The 21,756-nt window shown below is 37.6% G+C and overlaps 1 long non-coding RNA gene across 2 annotated transcripts in view; it reads left to right on the plus strand.

The window, feature by feature from the left end:
* The window catches only part of LOC141578381 (uncharacterized), a 52,974-nt gene extending 37,044 nt beyond the window's left edge, over positions 1-15,930 (plus strand). For both annotated transcript variants that reach the window (XR_012508741.1, XR_012508742.1), the window contains one exon: positions 2,670-15,930. This is a non-coding gene — a long non-coding RNA (uncharacterized LOC141578381). The remainder of the gene's footprint in view (positions 1-2,669) is intronic.
* The last annotated feature ends 5,826 nt before the right edge of the window (positions 15,931-21,756 follow it).

Raw genomic sequence — 21,756 nt, forward strand, 5'->3', positions numbered from 1 at the left:
TATATGCAGGTGTGTGTGTGTGTGTGTGTGTGGTTTTGCATGAAGCACCTACTTGAAATCTTAGAGTTATGTAAAATTTGGTTGGAAAACCATCATTCTTGTTCTCTACATCAGAAAAAAAAGAAGCTAAGACTCAGAGAAGCTACTCATCGTAGGTCATTTCACAATCTGCTGACCCAGAAGTCATTAGAATGTCCATTGCCTGTCTCCCATTGTTGTGTGCTACTAATTCTTCCCCAGTGCCCCTCTCATCTTATTATTGTAACTATTGATGTTGTTGCTGTTAATATTGTTATTATTGCTAAAGATGAAATATCCAAGAAATTATATGTTCCTAAAATGCTAACCCTGCAAGAAGCTTTGGAGATAAATGCTAACACCATTTCCTGAGGTTGTAAGGGAACGTGAGTGTCCTGCCTGAAATCACATAAATTGTTCTGTGATTGACTCTCTGCCCACCCAGTGTTTCTCTTTGGCTTGTTGCTTCTCAGTTCAACAGGAGTGTTTTGGAGAAATAGGTTTAAAGAAGAGAACTTGTGTCACCGAAGCGATTGCATTAATTTTTGATAGTCAGTATTCAGCTCATTCCATTGAGAAATAATGTAGTCTGTAGATCAGACTAAGCTTTAAATCCAGCAATGAGGTCTGATTTAAAAATCTTAAAAGACTCCTTATTATTTTATTCTGAGAATTAAAAAGGAATACGACCACTGTAAAACATGTATTCTCCAAATTAGACACTTCTTATCATAACTTTCTAGCCCAATTTACTGTACACCTGTTGCTTAGAGGACTAGATATTATCTTAAACATTGGACAGATGACTTATTGCTCTCTAGACCGCTGATGAGCCAACATTGTATCTATTTATTTTCCGTGTTCCTGAACTTTAAGATATCTGTCCTCTCAATAGGAAAACTGCACAGCATATGTAAAACATTTTCCATTGTACTTAAAGATGTTGGCTTTGTGGCTCATCCAAGACTTCAACTTTCTTTGAATTTACCCTGAAAACACCACAGCACCTATTAAGTATCCCTCAGCACTACTGACTTTGCAGTCAAAGTGGAAATGTGATGCCTTCTCTGGGTTTGAATACCAAAAGGAAAAGTCATAAAGTAAAAATAACATGGTAATTTGGCTTCTTTAATGAATGTAAGCAATGTATAGTGAGTTTGTAATTGGAATACTTTCTGTCATTTTGGGGGACCCTAAATATTGGATAATGTCTATGCTCTATTTTTATTCACTTTCCTCCCCATTAATAATAAAGTGTTTTCAATTGGGAATGAGTGTGGCCACAGCTTTTGCTTGGTTTCATTTAGGATTCCAAAATCTAAGGCTTTTCTCTCTGGCTTTCTGTGTGTCTTGTATTACAATTTCATTACTGTTCTGTCTGCTTTGGGAAAATACTTTACCAACAGTCTTATTTATTATATATTCAATTTTTAGAAAAAGATGTGAAATATGAAAAATAATATCAAATAGATGGGTTGCGATGTTTGGGAAGCATTTAATAATTTTAAAGAATACATGCAGCTTTTTTGTGGGGGACAAAAGAGTTATAAATTAAAAGACTCAATTGTTTCCAGCTGCCACACTGATTAATCACATTAAGTCTCCTTTAAGCCTGGGATTCTCTGAAACATCTCTGGTAGACTTTGAAAGACATGACCAACTGAATTTTTTCTACTCTATTCACCACCAGGTCTGCTATCTCCATAGGTTTTATGCATTCTGGTGCATGAAAGGTAACCCCCACAGTTTCCATGACCTCACACTGTTGAACCTTCTGTGCAAATAAAACATGAACCTGAGCACGATGTTCTGAGGAAGGTCTTGAGTCTCAAAAGGAAGTGAAATGGCTTCATTTTTCTTAATGTCTTTTCCTGTAAGTCAAGGATGAAACTGAACATCCTATGCAGAAAGAATGAAAGCCTAAAACTATGTTCAGGAAAAAAAAATATATATATATATGTATGTGTATATATATGAAGATATATATTAGAATATTCCTCTTCTCTTCTTTTTTAACTCCTCTGAATTATCACTTAAAACTGGTATATCAGTTATGCTGTATTCCAATTTTGTTATGCAAGTTTACCCAATGGACCGTGATTTACAGTTTTTTATTAAATAGACAATTCAGTTAAGTTCATCTGGGTCTCTATCCCAAGTCAGATTTTTTTCTCCACTGGGATTAAATAAAAATAGAAAATTTAAAATATCTTTAACTGTATTTTGTCATGGGGAATAAAAAGATTGGCATCTGCCATCACCTGATGGGTTTGGTGGTCAATCCTTGTTTACATTACCTATTTCTATAGTCTTTATACTCACTATTCTGAGGGTTGTCATCAGGTAAAGTGTGGTGCCTTGGTTACAAATACATTGAAAAAAAAAAAAGGATAAAGATGTTTTTTATTTCCTCCAAATGTGGTTACACAGAAATTTAGGGGAAAAGTCTTTTTTTTCAATAAAATATGTAACTCTTTATCCAAAAACAAGTCAATTGATTGCGTTTCTTCCCTCACTATAGGTAGGACATAGGCAAAGAGAGATAATTAGGAGCAAGGATAAAACCTTAGTATAATGGCCCCTACTTTCATTAAAACATCAAGTGATACCAATCTTGTTAATTAATCAACACTCATCTGTGTTGTTTCCAGGAGCTGTAACTCACCTGACCATTGAGAATCTGGACCGGTTGCCTACAGTTCACAGCCAAGCTTCTTGGGCACAGCAGAGTCACTGCTTCAGAGACAGAAAAATGGTTTCATCCCCACCACAGCCTCACCGGATGCACAACTGTGGCTCTTTGATGGCACACTTTCATAATTTTCTAATTGTATTTGAAGCAGTTTCAATGGTGACATATAATCATAACACTCTAACTCTTGGGGACACCATAGGCAAGTCCTTCTTTATGCCCTAAAACGTAGAATAAAAAATGCTAAAGCATTATTTCTGGACAAGGAAGGAATTCAGGAATTCGGTGTATGTTGCGTGATTCTACCTTTGTTACAATCTGTATAATTATATTTTCTATGAAGGGATATGCCTTGCTTAAGAATAATGGTCATAGATTATTAATTCTGTTTGTTTATTATGAAAAGAAAGGCATGTCCCAGGTCAATGCTCAATAGTCTCTACTCTGAGGGCTTCTGAAGATTCCCTAGAACAGCAGGATGTCCTTGCCTCGGGGACCTAATGCTTATTTACCTTGGTGTCCCTGAAGGAAACCTCATCAAAACCTGCACTGACACTCTATTTTGTTGCCTAGTGCTTCCTGTTAGGAAGGCTTTATCTCACAGTCCCATGGCCTTATTAGTCTGTCATCTGTTAAGAAAAGGTAGTGATCACATTTAGGTTCAGTACAAAAAGCAGAGCTTGGATGACAGCTGGGTTTACATTCTAGTTCTACCACCTACTACACACATGCCTAGGCCAGTCACTAAACCCCTCTGAGCCTTCATTTCCTTGTCTTTTTAAAATTGAATTATAGTCAGTTGACAACGTGGTGTTAATTCCTGGTGTACACCATAGTGACTGAATTTTACATATATATATGTGTGTATATATATATATATATTCCATTTCATATTCTTCTTCATTATAGGTCATTATAAGGTATTAGATGTAGTTCCCTGTGCTCTACAGTAGGACCTTGCTGTTTATCTATTTTATATATAGTAGTAAATATCTGCAAATCTTAAACTCACAATTTATCCCTTCCTCCCCCCTTTTCCCCCTGGTAACCATAAGTTTATTTGCTGTGTCTGTGAGTCTATCTCTGTTTTGTAAATAAGTTCATTTGTGCCCTTTTTTTTTAGATTCCACATATAAGTGATATTATATGTATTATATGGTATTTTTCTTTTTTTTTTTCTGGTTTACTTCACTTAGTATGATGATCTCCATATCTATCCATGTTGATGCAACATGGCATTATTTTATTCTTTTTATAGCTGAGTAATATTCCATTGTATACATTTCCTTGTCTTTAAAATGAGGATAGTGCCTGTCCATGGTACAATGAGGGTGAATTATGACCTTGTGTTTCTCAAGTGTTAATTTGCATAGGAATCATTTGGTAGATTTTTAACAAGCTCACAGTTGACCCCCAATGTTGCTAGTTCATGGATCATATACTTTGAGTGGTAGCAAGACTATAACTGATGACTGAATATACAAATAGATAACGGCCAACCATATGTAAAAATAGAACTTTGACCCATAACCTGCAGCAACCTGCCCAGGAAACCAACCCCTTATCTTCAATAAGCAGCCCAGAAAGCCAGCCAACAACGTAACTGTAGGAAGTCAGACTGCTATGCCTAGTAATAATTCAGGAAGCCAGGCAGTAACTTCTATAGCAATCAGACCAAAATGGTCAGGACTTGATTAGTAACTGATAGCCTCCCCAATTGTTGTCTAGACTCCCAATTTAGGACCTACCAGACCAAGCCAAAGATGCATCCCTAACCAATCACATAGGATGCACCACTTCTAGTTGGCTCGCCTGCAGCATTCATACACCAAAAGCCTCTAATCAGGGCATCCCCGAAGCTTTCCCTGTTTTCCCCTATGAAGCTTTTCTACTCCTCTGCCTGCCTTTGAGTCTCAGCCAAAAAGCAAGCCATGGTGGCTGACTCCCTTGCTATAGCCAGCTCTGATTAAAAAGCCCTTGCTTGTTCTCATCTGGTTGGTCTTTATTTCTATACAAGTGACTTGTGAAAAGTACCTGTTATTTAGTGAGGGCTCAACAGATTGCAGCCTTAGGCTTTAGAAGGCAGTAGAGCTAGAGGCTCCTCTCCTCCTCTTGGAGAAGGTCTTCATCCTTCAGCTTCCCATCTCCTACTTCCCCAGAAAGGTGGTTTCCTGGCCTCATTAAAGTTCACACACACTCTGCCTAGTTCTCCTTTCTATGGCAATAATATCTTCTCTTGAATTGGAAGGAGCTTGTCTATTCGTCTTTTTTTTTTTTTTTGCTTTATCCTCTCCTTACATTGTATTTATGTCTCCCTTGGGGAAATCACTTGGAGGGAAAGTGGCTGGGGCAAGGGACAATTTGGATATTCTTGTCTTTCCTAGCCTAGAATCCCCCCAATAGCATTCCAATCTCACACCCTTTTTCCTGCTGAGCATTACTGCCCATAATCATGATCACCCTCAAGGTATCTTAACAGGAGGAAGACAGCATCCAAGGAGGAAGAGAAGGAAAAGGGTGACTCAGATTTCTCATAGTCCAAGCTCAAATGGAAACTCCATAACCCACATTGACATTTAAAAATCTCTTTGGCACAGTACAAAGAGCAATGGACAAATGGCTGTGCAAAGAAAGAATGTTTCAAACATAAATATAGCTGGAAATGGTTGCCAAGCAGCGAAAGTGTTAGAAGTGTGTTTACCGTTAAATGCTTTCAGAACAAAGGAGAAAATATATTTTAGACTTTGTATCTTTACCAGGCATTTCCCCTACATCTTTGAGTAATTTAAGCTGCTATCTAGACAGCAGCTTTTTGGTGTACTTTGTTATTTGATAGAGTCAACAACGTATGATCACTCAGCACATTTGTTTTGAGAATGTTTTTCAAGTCACCCTACTTTCTGGCAAGTTATGCTATCAATAGAAAAGGATCTGAGATATTCTTAAGGAATATCTCTCCATTTCCTTGATAGCACAAAGACAATAAAAGGGTTGGACTAAAAGCTGTGGTTGAGAAGAGGATTGGCATTGCTGTGGAAGTTTCTCAAGAAGACCATTTCTCAGGCTGCTCTGCAGTAGATCCCGAGTCAGTTGCTCTGGAGTGGAGCCTTTGCATCTGTATTTCTAAAAGTTCTCTTAGCGATTCTGGTGCCTTCCCAGGTTTGGTTTAGGAGTTACCATAGATGGATGCCAGTTGGCATAATTAAGATACTGCTGGGTTGAGAAAGACTACAGTCCTCTGTAAGGCAGAGCAGTTTAATACAGTTCCACAACACTGATTGGAGACCTACTCAGTGTCAGACAGTTTGGTGTGTGCTGCAGACACAGAAGTGAACAGCACACAGCTCCTGTCTTCAATTGGCTCAGAGACTAGAGGGAGAAGGATGAGAGTGAGAGAGACAAAGAGAGGGAGTGAGAGGGAGGGAAGGAGAAAGAGAGAATAGAAAGGGGAGAAGATGGGAGAGAAGAAGAAGCAGAGAGAGAAAGAATAAACCAAACTACCTGCAGAGTGTGGCAAGAAATATAACAATAAATCCCACTGGATTTCATGGAAGAACAAAGAGGAAAGAAAAAGTTACAGAAGAGCAGGAGGGTATAGCTTAGTGGTAGAGCACATGCTTAATACATATGATGTCCTGGGTTTAATCCCCAGTGCCTCCATTAAAAAAAAAAAAAAGAAAACAAAAAGCAAATTAGCCAGTGTAAATCCAACTATACCAATAATAATATTTAAATAAAAATAAGCTCCTCTAAATCCAAAGGCAGAGATTATCAGGCTTTATCTTTTAAAAAATCCAACTATACTGACACAACATTGTAAACTGACTGTGCTTCAATAAAAAAATCCAACTATTTGCTCTTTATAAGAAACACATTATAGAGTCAAAGATAAAAATATGGAAATATTTATAAATATACTTTTAAAAAGAATGCAAATTTTCAGTAAATAAATAAATAAAAACACATAAATAAATGTTGTTTGAGAGGGGAAATATATATATATATATAAACAGTTTGAAGTTGTAAAAGCTACAGAAGAGAAGATGGCTTTGGATCTGCCTAGGGAAGGTCACAAGAAATATGGTGGCGTGATTCCCAGCCACTGAATGGAGCTGTCTCTGGGGGCCACTGTGGTTGCGGTTGTGGGGCTGTGACCAGCATTTAGGAATCATGGGTGCTCCTGTGTAGCATCCCCAGCACTCCTGTGAGAAGTCCCGTATGAGCTGACGAAACAAGGGAGTTAAGATCTGTGGCAATCCCAGGGCAAGGAAATGTGAAACAAGCATGTAGGCTTGGATCCCTATCATGGGACCCTTTTAACAAGAACAATAATAGAAGAAACAAGTTGTACGGAGGGTCTCAGATTGCAAAGTTTCACTGGTCTGATCACTGAATCCATATCACTCTTTCAATTTGAAAGTATAGAGTTGGTATGAGTAGCAGTGAAAACACTAAAATTTAATCAGATTGTATCTATTTGGAAGCAGGGTAGAATGTTGCCTTGCCTGTAGGTCCTCAAAAACTCAGCATTAGCCAATTGCTTTATTTTTCTAGCGTTTACTATTTCATGAACAGGATACAGTCCTCTTGAGGATGCTCCTAAAACTTCATTGATTTTTCAATTTTTTTAGAATCAATCATATTTCTGAAATATGCTTTCTCTGCTCGGCTATGTATGAAACTATTGTATGTCTTTTGATACAACCCTATTTCCAGGATCCATGAACAAGACAGTTTACTGGTGGTTTTCCTACTAAACCGGAAATCATAATGGTAGAGTAAGGACTTTGTAGCCATCTAGATGGTGAGTATGTACGGTCCATCAGAAAGACATCTCAGAGAACACAGGGAAGCAAATAGTTACTAAGAATAATTCATAGAAAAAAAAAGTAGTAGTTTGGAACTGGCAAAAAAAAAAAATAAAATAAAAACAAAGAATAATTCATAGAACATAGAGCAAGTTCTCTGAGAATGGTATCTGGCCAGGTTCTTGAATATCACTCCTTACATTCCTACTGAAAAAGGTTAATTTATGTTTCTCTGTAGTCAAGAAATCCTGTCACTTATACAATTGCCTTGGTACGCTCACCTGAATGAAACTGTGAAAGTCTTATTTTTCCTTAAAGTTTCAAATAAACTGTCCTAAATAGAACTAAATAAGTGATATTAAATATTTTACAGCTATTGACATTTTCTCATAATATTACTTTGATAATATGCCCACTGCATAAAATTTCCCTGTGATAGTACATGAATAGCATGCCCATTTTCTAATAAAGAAACTCTAAGAGCATTTTCAAAGCATTTAAAGTCAAACATCACGGATGGAATTAGGAGCTCTGAGGTTCCAATTCTGAGCTAAAGGACCCACACTTCCAAGAAATGGGCCTCTTCCTCAACTTGCCACTTAGAGATTCTCCACCAGCTTACAGTCTAATACCAAATATTTGTGTTTCACCAACAGCCACTACAACATGTGACTTTGAATCTTGCTTAACTGTGTTAGGATTTTTTTTTAAAAAAAAGAACAAATGCTTCTCTATTTTTTTTTTTTTTTGGTCTAACATGCTATTTGATTTTTTTTAACTGAAGTATAGTCCATTTACAATGTTTTGTCAATTTCTGGTATACAGCATAATGCTGGGGAGGGTGTGGAGTAAAGGGAACCCTCCTACACTGCTGGTGAGAATGTAGTTTGGTGCAGCCATTATGGAAAACAGTATGGAGATTTCTCAAAAAACTAAAAATAGACTTAGCATATGATCCAACAACCCCACTCTTGGCATATATCCAGAGGGAACTTTTATTCGAAAAGATACATGGACCCCAATGTTCATAGCAGCACTATACACAATAGCTGAGACATGGAAGCAACCTAAATGTCCATCAACAGATGATTGGATAAATAAGTTGTGATATATTTATACAAAGAGTTAATACTTAGCCTAAAAAGGAATGAAATAATGCCATTTGCAGCAACATAGATAGAGCTGGAGATTGTCATTCTAAGTGAAGTAAGCCAGAAAGAGAAAGAAAAATACCGTATGATATCACTTATATGTGGAATCTAAAAAAAAAAAAAAGTAGACAAATGAACTTATTTGCAAAACAGAAACAGGCTCACAGGCATAGAAAACAAACTTACGGTTACCAGAGGGTAAAGGGGGTGGGAAGGGATAAATTGGGAGTTTGAGATTTGCAGATAATAACTACTGTCCATAAACTAGATAAACAACAAGGTCCTACTGTATAGCACAGGGAACTATATTCAATATCTTATAGTAACTTATAATGAAAAAGAATATGAAAATGAATATATGTATGTCTAGCACTGATTTTGATAGTGGGCATGACCCTTGACCCACTGGTCTCAGTTGATATGAGGCTATACATGGGGACTAACTAACATGACATTATAAATAGAATAAATTTGTTTGGAATTATTCACCATCTAAATCCTGACCCAGGATCCAACTTTCAAAACCAAACGTCTTTTTTTTTTTCAGTCATTTCACATCTATGCTAGACTTTGGAATATACCATTGTCTTCCTGTATTGTGCCAAACACTTAATATGCAGAAGTTCTTTATTGATTTCCAAGAGTGAGACCAAGGACATGCATTGCATCCTGGTCTGGCCAATTAGATCTGTGCAAACAAAAACATCAACATCTGGGAGGAGATGTTAGAGACCATCTATTTATCCCTCACATCACAGCCGAGGGAAGAAAGATCCAGAAATGCTAGCTGGTCTGACTCATCTAAATTTGAACCAAGGTCATGCAACTGAATCAGATTTAGAACTCAGAGACTCAGACTCCTCATGTGTAGCTCTTCCCTCTAAGTCACATGTGCTGCTGCTCCCATGCTGCAGACACCACCTCCACATCTTACCTTTGGATAGATAGTGGCCAGCAGGAATTAAGCTGAGATTGTGCATAGGTCACCGAGAGGTCATTTTCATTCAGGTGACGTAATTCCAGGAGCACATCCTACTGTCAGAAGATCAGAAGTATGACCATCCTGCATCAGCATCCTATTCTTTTTTGGGGGCACGTTTTGGGGTAGAGATCAGATATTAACATTTAAACTGAATTAATTAATATATATACTTAAGGCCAAGATAACTACTCTGTCAATTATGGGTATATGATTTTGGGGCAAAGTATTTATTTTTTCTAATTCTCACTTTTCTTGACTGTACAATAGGGTAAATAATAACCATTATCTGGGATTTTTCAGGATAAATGAAAATAACGGTCCATCTTAAAAATCATATTAGTAAATTCTGCTGCTATTAATAATGAGATTTTTCCCTCTAAAGTTCTTCTTGGTTATAAGTATTAAGAATAGGAAACAGACTAAGAATCTTAGACATAATTAAGTTTAATATATAGCATTTATTTCTGGATATATACACTAAGAGAGACACACAAATTGTATACATAAGAATTAATTATCCTCAAATACATACAAGTTTCTTCTTTTTTCCCTGTTTTTGGAGGGGGAGGGTAATTAGGTTTATTTATTTATTCTTATTTTTTTCATGGAGGTACTGGGGATTGAACCAAGGACCTTAAGCATGCTAAGCACATGCTCTCCCACTGAGCCATATGCTCTGCCACAAGTTTCTTCTTTTGACAGGTAACTCACACTGAGACATTTAACTATTTTGTATTGTAATTACATTTACATAATTTAATGATATATTTGGTACCAAAGCAATAAATCAATATCTAAATGGGAACAAAAGCACACTTTATATTCTATTAATTTTTCATGTAACCTCATACAAAATTCATAAAATCCTTTCACTAATTCTCATCAGCCAAAAAAAGATTTTCAAAATTCATATGTGTTACGAGTCTTTTAATCATGAACAAGAAATACCAAAAATTTTTCCTTAACTCAAGGAGTAGGGAACTGCTAGAAACTTTCATTTATAAAATAAATTTTCATAGTTTCTTTTAACATGACTTTATAAAGCAAAGTCAGTTATTTCATTTACATGGATTATTTAATTATATAATGATTATTAAATGAATTAAACAGAATTATATTTTGTCCTAATGAAAAACTATATATAAATATCTTTCCCATTCTTCTTGCACAGTTGTTATGCAACATCTTTAGAACCATAACAAAGTATTAGCTCAAAGAATGGATACATCATGCCTCTGTGTGTCCCAGGCCCATGGTTGAATGGTTTCTCACCACCATAGCTCTCTTTTATGGTGTTTTTCGTGATTATATACAAACTAAAGATTTTCTAACTGGAGCCTAGTAGTTAAACATCTATAAAGCTGAAGTGAAAGGAAGCCTTGTAAAATTGTGCCAAAGGAAAGGGGCTACCCAAAAGGGATTCTATCAGGAAGAAAATTCAGAACCGTTCTCTCTCTCGCTGCACTGTTGATTTGAGTCTGGGCCACAAGGATGTTGCGTAGCATAGAATTTAACACTGGCAGCTGGGCTAGGAGAACGTAGTATCTAATGCATGAATAATACGTGATAGAATTGGGACTGTTTCCTCTGAAGAGTTGCAGCCTGTTGCAAGTGGGCAAATTAGGCTGGCTGGGCCTGATGTCATTTCAAGTCCGATTCCTTTTTCTATATATTTTAATGGAGATACTAGGGGTTGAATCAGGACCTCGGGTATGCTAAGCACGTGCTCTACTGAGCTATATCCTCCTCCTGCCATTTCACTTCAAATGCTGCAGCTCAACATCGAGAAAATGTCGATGGAATGCCTGTTTTATGCCAAGTACTGAGTTCTTGTACATATTTCAAGATGCTTATGAGGCAGTTAAATCTGAGAAATCCATATAGAATTCGGTAGATCCAGATCAGCCTGGTTCTTTCCCATCCTGTGCTCCTTTTTATCCATTTCCTATATTAATGAATGTGCAGCCAGCAACCTAGAGGCCCAAGACAGGCCCTATGTGACTCTGAAATTCTTCCCTCTCCTTTACTTCCCTGCATATAATTTATCACCAAATCCAATTGATTTAGTCTCTGACATGCTTCTTGAATTCGTCCGCTACTTCTCAACACAACTGCTCCTAGTCTAATGCAATCCTTTATTTCTGTCCTGGACTATTTCAATAGTCTGCTCTCCAGCCTTCCTTCCTCTCATGTCACCAAATTCCTCTTCTCCCTAAGCACTGACATTGAACAGCTTTCTAAAGCTTTCTAAAGAACCACACTTAATATCTTTCCACTGGATCGCCATTGCCTATACAACTAGAACCAGGTCCGAATTCCATCGTATTGTTACGCTTACCTCCAGCTCTCCTCCCTCTTTCTCTGCTCATGCCCTGTGCTCCAGTCACCTGCTACATCCTCTAATCCACCAGGCTATTTCCGGTCTCTGTGCCTTGAATGCTGCCCCTGCCTGGAGTTCTTTTTCATCATATATGATTGAAAACAATCTACTGATTTCTCTAGATCCTGTGTAAGGATTGCTTTCTCCTTAAGGAAAACATTCTTGATGCTTCTTGAAGCCATCGTTTGATTTTCTTCCTCTTCCCCCAACCCCTTTGCATTCTGGACACGCTGCTGCAGTAGCTCTTGCCAGAGCTGCAAAGACTTATTTTTCTCTCCTGGGCAGTACCTGTGGCAAGAACCTTCTAAGTGGTGTCTCTCTCCAACTGCTCCTCCTTCTCGTGTTTCTTCCACATCGTTTCCAGATTACCTAAAAACCTTCACTATTCCTTCCGTACTTATACTACAAAGTCCAACTGCTCAGCCTGGTACACGAGGGTCTTCACTCTCCATTCCCAGCCCAGTGTCATCACCCACGCCCTGCTTCCTGCCCTCTTCTACACAGCAAGCCACTCCTAAATGCACCATGCTGGTTCATACTTCTGTTTATTTTCCCTTTCCCTTCTTTCCAGATAATCTATTCTTCCTCATTATTTGAAGGCTCTCATGATAAACAAAGTCTATACGAAGGCTTCCCTGCACTCTTTGGTAGAGTCAAAGCCCCTTTTCTTTATCCTTCCAGAATATCTTCGGCAGGGGCCACATCGCCCCTGGAATTTGATCATAGCCTCCCTGACCCCTCCTTCCATATCTGCTCCCTTCACTCAATCCTCAGCCCAGGGACTGTAAATGGAATGTCAGAACTTGTCAGTCTCCACTCACAGCCCTTCACTGGGCCCCCAGCTCACTCAGTGCTAGCAAGCCCTGCTTCACAGGACCTCCCCTCTCTGTGACCTCCCCTCACACTGGCTTCCCTGCCCCTCAGCTAAAGCCTCACTGCCGGCTGCCCAGCTCTTCATCCAACTCCTCCAACGAGCTCCTGGCTCCGGGCCTTTGCACTTGCCTTTTTCTCCATCTGAAACTCTCTCCTCTGAATAACCACATGGCTTACACGTTCTCTCTCTTTCAGGTGTCTACTTAATGTCGCCTTGTCAGTAGACCTCTCTCAGCTCTCAGCCCCATCTGACATTGTACTTTGCTCTCTTCTACCCTCATTCCCTGTCCTCCTCCATTGCTTTCATTTCTTCTCATCCAATATTTTTATTTGATTTCCTATTACTCCCCCTGGAAAATAAGCTCCACAGAGCAGGATTTTTTTTTCTACTTAGTTTTCTGATGTTTCCTAGAACTTAGAACAGTTTTCGGTTTATAACAGGACTCAATTATATATGTTGAAGAAACACAAAAATCCATGCTGTATACTACTTGAGTGGAGAGATCATGTTTGACTTGATTCCATGATTCTCTCTGGGAATGATTCCTGGCACATAATCATTAAACCCACAAAAGTTTTTAATGCATAAATGAATATATTTCCCGACAATTGGATGCAATGTAGGAGAAGCTACCTAAACATGCAGCAAATCATTTACTGGATTTCTTCCATCTAAATATAGTTATTTAAATGGCTTCTCAACCTAAGGGGAAAAGTGGTCAACTGTTACTATTGATGAGTGATGGAAAAGTTCCTCATTTATCTGAAAGAGTATCAGAACTCAATCCACTAGCACAAGTCAAAGGGATTTTTGCTGTTGTTGTTCCTTTGTATTTTACCCTTTAATGACTTCATTCTCTTATGCTGTAGAAAGACAATGCTGCTCTTCAAATTTGGCTTTAAGGTAGAACACTGGGGCTTAGAGGAAATTCTGATGACTGGTATACAGAACTGGAAATTCTCATTCAATTAGTTTGGGTACATCCTAAGCACTGGTGGTTTTTTAAAAGTCCCAGAGAAATGGGAATGAAAAACCAGGATGAGGAACCACAGTTTAAGGATAATTGTATCTTCATGCATCCCAGTGTTCATAGCAGCACTAGTTACAATAGCTAACCTATTGGCTGCAACCTAAATGTTCATGAACAGATGAATGGATAATGACAATGTGGTATATATATATATATACAATGGGATATTATTCAGTCATAACAAAGAATTATAATAATGTCATTTGTAGCAACTTGGATGGACCTAGAGATTATCATACTAAATGAAGTAAGTCAGACAGAGGAAGACAAATATCATATGCTATCACTTATATGTGGAATCTAAAAAAATAATACAAATGAATTTTTTTACAAAACAGAAAACGACACACTGACATAGAATACAAACATGGTTACCAAATGGGAAGGCTGGGGAGGGATAAAATAGGAGTTTGGGATTAGCAGATACAAACTACTATATATAAAATAGATAAAAAATGAAGTCCTACTGTACAGCACAGGGAACTATATTCAATATCTTGTAATAACTTATAATGAAAAAGGATATATATATAAAAGAATGGTTGTATCTTAGACTAACTGGTCAGGTCTCAACGGCTGTCACACATCACCTTGCTCTCACCACGACTGAAAAAAAGCTGGGTATAGTGTTTTACAAAATCAGGAAAGGCACATATTTAGTCATTTTCGATAATGAAAACATCCAGATTTTTTCTAATATGAATGATCAATTACTTCGTACTTTGCAAAGTTATTTTAGCGAGCTTGCTGCCATATTGCGTGTAACATGCCTCTTTTTAGTTCCTTAGCTATGAAATGTAAGTGCGAATAAAGGAGAAATATAGATCTCCAAATTGACAAGTTTATTATTTTCTTCATCAAACTTAACCTTATAGAAAGCTTACTTTTCTCTGTGAATCAAAGTCCTATGTTTTAATTTATTATCTAAAACTAGAGTCAAGCTAAGAGAGAAGCTACAGTGAGGCTTGGATGTGAAATGATCTTAGAAAGGAGTTTTCACCTACCACTTAGTCCTTTCCAAAAGAGCAGTGAAGAATCTATGGTAATGGCTTACTAACTAACAAAATAATCCCATTTGTATGTATAGCAATTTACATTTGTCCCTAGGAAATTAAGCAGTTAGTTATAATTTACTATGTACGTAGAGCAAATATAGGATATAGAATGAATTTTATACCAGTACTTCAATTTCTATATCCTTTACATGGAATAATTTGTGTGACACACACACACACACACACACATACACACACAGACACATTATATAGGCACATATATATATATGTTTATATATACAGAAAACATTTCTATAAAAGAAAATATAACAGCAATTTGTACCTAATTTAAGAGATAGTATATGATTCACTATGGCTTATAGTAGCTGTGGCTGAAAGAATGGCACTTATTTTTTTTTCCTTTCTGGTATTGAGTCACTGAAGCAGCTCATGGGGATAATTGGATTTATTTCCACAGTTACATTGTCCGCATTTTCCGTAACACCTGGGCCTTCGCTTCCTTGTTGAAAATGAATGTGTCCAATGCCAGAGTGTGCGGAATGAGTTGGAGAAAAAAGTGACTCTTCTTACTCATCACTCAGTGAATAGTGACACCAGTGATATTAATATTAGTGGCACCTGAAAGAATAATGATCCGTCACCGTGCCTCCCTCGCTGCCCAGAGAAACTATGTGCCCACAGCTTCTGGGGAACTTCCAGTTTCACAGCACAACCTGAAACTTGGGTACATCCAGGTTGTAAAAAGAACTGAAATTCTACACGGCTGCATTCCACTGCAGGGAAAAATAAGTCTGGTATGCTTAAGAAATTCTATAATTTGTATTTAAATCACTCCTCTCTGTTCATTGACTTCAGGTCATTTGGTTTGGACTTTTACAGGATGAGCTTTTGATGCCTTCAGGTAGACAAAGCTAGATTTTTCTTTTCACCTTCACCTCTGTCTGTCACTCTCCTAAGATAAATAAATCCATATGCCAATCATGAGTTTCTCTAATTATTAATGAATAAACTATTTATCTTCTCTGTTAAGATATTAATTTTATTAGGACCCATCTCTATATATGCCACAATAGAGAAATGAGTGAATTTAATAGAGAAACATAAATATACATTCACCAAAATATTTTTAGGGCATTTGTACATAGCTCAAAACAGAATAAGCTCAATTTGTTTTTGCCTAACAGCTATGAATTAAATAGCTAAGACAGTTTAAATTCCATCCGTATACCCTACCACCTTTGCTTAGATGTGCATATTTAACCTTTGTCTTACATTTCTTTTCTTAAAAAAAAAAAGAGGTTTTTTTTTTAATAGAGATTTGTAGAAAATAAGAGTGAACAAACCCTTTACTTCTGTAATGTTCTTGTATCTTTGTTGTTTGATTTAAATTTCAAAAAGTTCTTCCTTCTAATGTTTTTTTAAACACTGAAATATTTGTTTGATTTAAAGTATTTTTTTTAAACACTGAAATATTTGCCTGATTTAAATTATGCTTTAAATTTGTTTGATTTAAATTTGTACAATTTAAATTATGTTTAAAGTTAACCAATGTCAAGCAGAGACATTTGAAGTCTTGGAAGATTTTTTTTTTTTCTACTGAAGCTTTTGAGTCATCTCAACCCCTTCTCCCAACTCTCAGATAAAACTGAGGGGTCTTTAACTTTTCAAATAAAAGGAAGCTTCCAAGGGACAAAAATGACATAGGTGGATGTCATTGAGTTGTCTTGAAAAATAAGCACAGGGCGTTAAAGTCAGACAGACCCGGCTGAGTGAGCTGGTGAAGGAGCTGGGTACTTCTGTATCTTGTTCCCATTGTTTGTGAAAAGCGAATGATTCTCTCACAAGTTTATCATGAGATTAAATCTTAACTAGGAGAACATACAAGGTATATATATCATAGTTCCTCATCAAACTTAAGAAGTCCATTTTTATTTATTTTACCCCTTTCCATTGAAAATGCTGAAGTCATTTTCATTTAAGATCTTGTTGATGCCTATACTTCTAAGTGACTGTGGTTATGTTAACGAGTAACACATGTTCAAGAAATATGGTTTGACTATTTGGTGCCATCGGTCAGTGACTGCTTCGATGGAGCAGATAGTCAGTGGTCTGAAATTGTTCCTACAGCCAAAGCCCCCAGAGAATCCCAAGCAAGCAAGCTTTCAGATCAAGGGCTTCATTTCTTTCCAAGCAAAACCGATAGATTCTTGGCCCGAGGAAAGAAAAGCTTCAGAATAAGCCATACTATATCCAGTTAAATTACCAGCAGTAGTTCTTTTAAATTGGTTTATAGAACTTAATTGAATACACTCATTTGTGATTGGTGGGGATGGGTGATGTGGAAAGCAAAGAAGGACCCCGAAGAGGAGACCTGTGTTAGATTTAGTGTCTGGATGAAGGAGGTAGGTATCTCCCTAGACCTACTTTGAGAGGAAACCAATCCAGATATATTATCTGTATAAAAACAGTGTCTCACCACTGTCAGTGTCTGGAGCGGCTCAAAAAACATGGAAGATTTGTCATAAAATCTGAAATAGAAGGTGTAGTCTCTGGCTGCAGAATGTACCCTGGCATGAAATGACCATCTCAGCATCTGGTTAGTGAATTACCTCAGCAGAAAATGCTCTCCTTTGTTGACAAATGGTCTAGCTACTTTCTTAGTGAGACTGCAGGATGAGAAACTTCTGGAAACATAGCTTGTAGTCATTCCCTAAATATGGAAATATGGTGAAAAATCCTCTGATCCAGGTGGAATCATGCACCAAGTGTTCTCATAAACAAAGTCAACGCGTCTCTTCATGTCTTTTCTTTAAAACCATAACTAAGCTTGAGAACCTAAATTTAAAAAATGGTTTTGTTGCAATTTATTAACGTTAAAACCAACAGGAAACAAAACTCATTGCATTATTAAAGTAAATTTAAATAATTAGATTTCTAAGTTGAACCACTGAGTATTTCGAGAATTGGAATTTATCGGTGATACTATCTTACCTTGTGCAATTCTTTTCTCAAGGTAACAGTATGGGAAAATTCACAATGTCAATTCCTTTTATTTGGACTATTTCAATATCAAAACCTAAACAAACTAAGAGTTGAAATAGAAAAAAAATACACTTAACTAAAAAAATGTTAGAATTTGAAGAGAACTTTGATATCCTCTATTCTAACCTTTTCATACTATGGACAAAGCTATAACAATATGAGATCTAAGCAAGTTTAGAGGCTTATCAAGTTTACGTAAATTTCTCAAATCTCTGTTTTCCTGTTCTAGGTCTACTGTTTCTTCACCCATCAAGGTTCATCTTCTTGTTGAGCAAATAGCAAGTCGACTGATATGACCAGAATACAAGGGGCAGGTGGGAGATGGTGATGCATCTAGAAAGGCAGGCAGTATAAAAATGTGCAGCTCCTTCAGTGAGAGGCTGAATAGTTGGGACTTTATTCATACTTATCAGGGATCCACTGGACACAGTGTGGAAGCTATACCATAGGGTGATCAAGAACTTCACAGGACAGTCCTAGATGTATATGTTTCTGCTCTGCCCACCAAGCTCGGGAAACAATTTGCCACCCATTTCACACCCTACACTGGAGTAAATTCATCTTTTTGCAGAGTGCCTGGTACCAAGACTGTAAGAAGACTGTAAGAGTTGTATAAGCGATTACACTGGCTGGAAATAAACAGCATGATATATTTGGAGAAGGGAAAAGGAAAAAAATTGTATAAACCTATTTATTTCTCCGTCTAGTTCTCTTTATTAAGACTTAGTTTCCATTTCCAAAAGCCAGAAAAAAATGTGATCAAATACCTAAAATTTGTGACAGAGTGCAGTGAGAGAGACAGGAGAATAGGTTTTGACTTGGAGGGCAGTTGGGAGGTTCCAACTAGGCAGTGTGTATGGAGCATCTAGCCTAGTTAGGATCCACGGCAGAAAGCCAGATGGTTTTATTCAAGTATGAATTTAATAAAAGTTATTGTACTTTATGGAAGTAGCATTGGTATCAACTGTCAGCCTTTCTGGCTCTAAAAAACACTGTGATAGTCAAAGAAGTTGATCCCAAAAGGAAAGGTTCATAACTTTCTTCTTTAAAAATCTTAAACCGTCATCTTATGCTTTGAAAACTATAATGATGTGAATATCCACTTGAGGGTCAACCGTGGGGCAAAGAAATAGAAAATTTAAAACTTCACTTCCCCTAATCTAATATTCTGTCGCTATTAGTCTTTTAAACTTAAAAAGAAAAAACAACTTTCTATCTGAGAAAGTGGTTGTACAAGGAAGCATTTCATAGATGAGAAATCTTGTTTTGTATGGTAATATTATCACATCTCAGAATCTTAAATATACTACAGAGGGACTCTAAAAAGATTATTTGGGACTTTAACTTCTGGGTATGATATAGAAACTCACAGGAAATCATTGTTTTCATCCTTACAACCAAAGGAAGCTGGATAACCTTCAAAAAGACAGAGTTCTTTTTTTTAATCCTTCAGAATGCTGAGGACGCAATGAAACCTTAATAAACTATTTCTAGAAAACTGACAAGCCCTTCACAAGAAAGAAGAGTTCTACAGCTGTTCTCAGGTCAAGCGAAGTAGTGGAGGAAGAGGTGCCAGCTGTAGAAGGGGTTAAGGAGAAACCAGCTAAACATTGAATAAACGTTTAATGGTTGTGTGCAGGGTAGCATGGAAGATTAGATTTCCAAGGAGCCTAAACCACAGAGCAAATCTGCAACCGCCCACCAAATATTTCCCACAAACCTTCACCTAGTGTTTGAAAGTACTATGCCAAAAAGCTGGGGCAAGTTAGGAGAGCTGGGATAGACACCCCTGGAGGTACACAGAGCCTTCTCCAAGTCGGCAGCACCCACTGGAGGGGAAGAGGACAATGGGCAGGAGGGCTGAGACACACAGGTCGCTCAACTACAGGGCTGGGGCTGGACAGGAAGGGAACCTTTGAGACGCCAGCCTTTCAGAGAGTGTGAACTAGCTGTCCTAGTAAGGCTGCAGAACGAGAATGCACATCAGTGTGGAAAGAGAGCTCCAGAGTTGAAATCCAAGGATGACACTGGAGAGCAAAGACTTCTCCCCAGCGAATCAAAAAAGTTGACAGCTGAGCTAGAAAACAGAGGGTTATCACTCATGGTCCAGAGAGATGGTGGCTCAGTTCTAAGGCTCAAAGAGAACTCCTGAATCTCACCAGAGCTCAGGTCCTAAGTCACCCTGAGAAGAAAGTCTAGATCCTCAAAACACGTGAAGCCAGTGGTGAGAGTCAGCCCAGCTCAAATGCACAGCACATCGATGCCGTCTTCCAGGTTGCATCCACACATAAAAGGGGAAATAACCGTTTTAGGGAAGTTAATATTCCTTTCAGCTCTCTGATTCTTTTATACAAAATGTTTTTCATGTAATAAACAGTTGTGATACATTAAAAAGCAAGATAATGGGGCACATGCTCAATAAAGGAGAAAGTCAATAGAAGCAGACACAAAGGTGGCCCAGATCTTGGACTTCTCAGATTTTAAAATAGCTAGGACAAAATTGCTGAAAGATGTTGAAAAAGATATCATGAAAGGCAATCTATTCTACTCAAAGACGATGAATCTTAAAATAGATGCAAAGTAATTAACATATGGGACAGAATCATTGAACTGGTAGAGAAACATAGGGAAGATGTGATTCAAGAGGTATGATTTCACTTATGTCTTGTTCTATATTTGAAAACAGAAGAAGAAACAAAGAAAGGCCTTCCAAGAAGGGGGAATAAAGGGTAGAGAGGTAAGTAGTTATGAAAGGGTATTGTATACCTGTAAAGCAGTGAAAATTTCCAAGTGGTAGAAATAAGTAATTCCAGGAATGGGGACAGGGAAGCTTCATGGCCATGTGACCTGGGCAGTGATACAGGACCGTGTGCTCCGAAGAGTCTCATGCTTGGTTTAATGCTCTCCTGTGGCCAAGTTGAAATTCTTATCTTTTGAACAAGGGTCATCACAATTCATGTTTCACTTAGACCTCCAACTTACGTAGCCAGCCTTGAGTGGGGGTGACCATCAGGAGGAGATGTTAGGTTCAGTTTGTGAAAGGGCTTTGATACACCATTAGACAAATGAAGGTGATCATAATATCATAGGTCCTCCAGGACAGGCCCAGTTTATGCTATTGTCTTCTCCAATTTTTACTGGAATCTCCTGTCTCTTTATAGTGTCCTAATGGCAGCATACATTGTACAGTCACACTGTGCTGCATTAGGAACCAGAGTCTATTTGTAAGCAGCGATGTGTTTTGAGTATACATGTTTTTCAAACAAACTCTATAGATATCAGTGTGAAGAGTAGACACGTATGGTGGCAACTACTCATAAGAGCAGTTAGGAGGCTTTGTAAGCCATAGATCATGATGACGTAAAACAAAGCCAGGGCTCGGGGGAAAGAAAGAAGTAGAATATATCAGGTGTGGTAAATTCTAGGGTGTGAGCAATAATGGAAAAAGAATGATCAAGATGACATCCAGCTTTCAAATTTGAAAGATCAGTAGAAGATGCAAGTCTTCTATTAGAAGACTCTCTAATAGATTCTAATAGAAGATCCTCTACAAGGTTTGAAGAGAAAGGAAGAGGAGGTTCATTCGGACTGCAGATAAAGGTACAAGAGTTAATGGGGCAAATGAGTATACAGGTCTGGAATTCAGAATGGAGATCAAGACCAGAGATGTGAATTTGGGAAACACATGAGGTCCTGTCTATTCTTGCCTTGATTTATTTGCAGTTATGGATTCTAGCCTTGTCAAACAAGAATCTGTTTATGA

The sequence above is a fragment of the Camelus bactrianus genome, chromosome 8, assembly GCF_048773025.1.
Source record: "Camelus bactrianus isolate YW-2024 breed Bactrian camel chromosome 8, ASM4877302v1, whole genome shotgun sequence".
NCBI classification, from domain to species: domain Eukaryota; kingdom Metazoa; phylum Chordata; class Mammalia; order Artiodactyla; family Camelidae; genus Camelus; species Camelus bactrianus.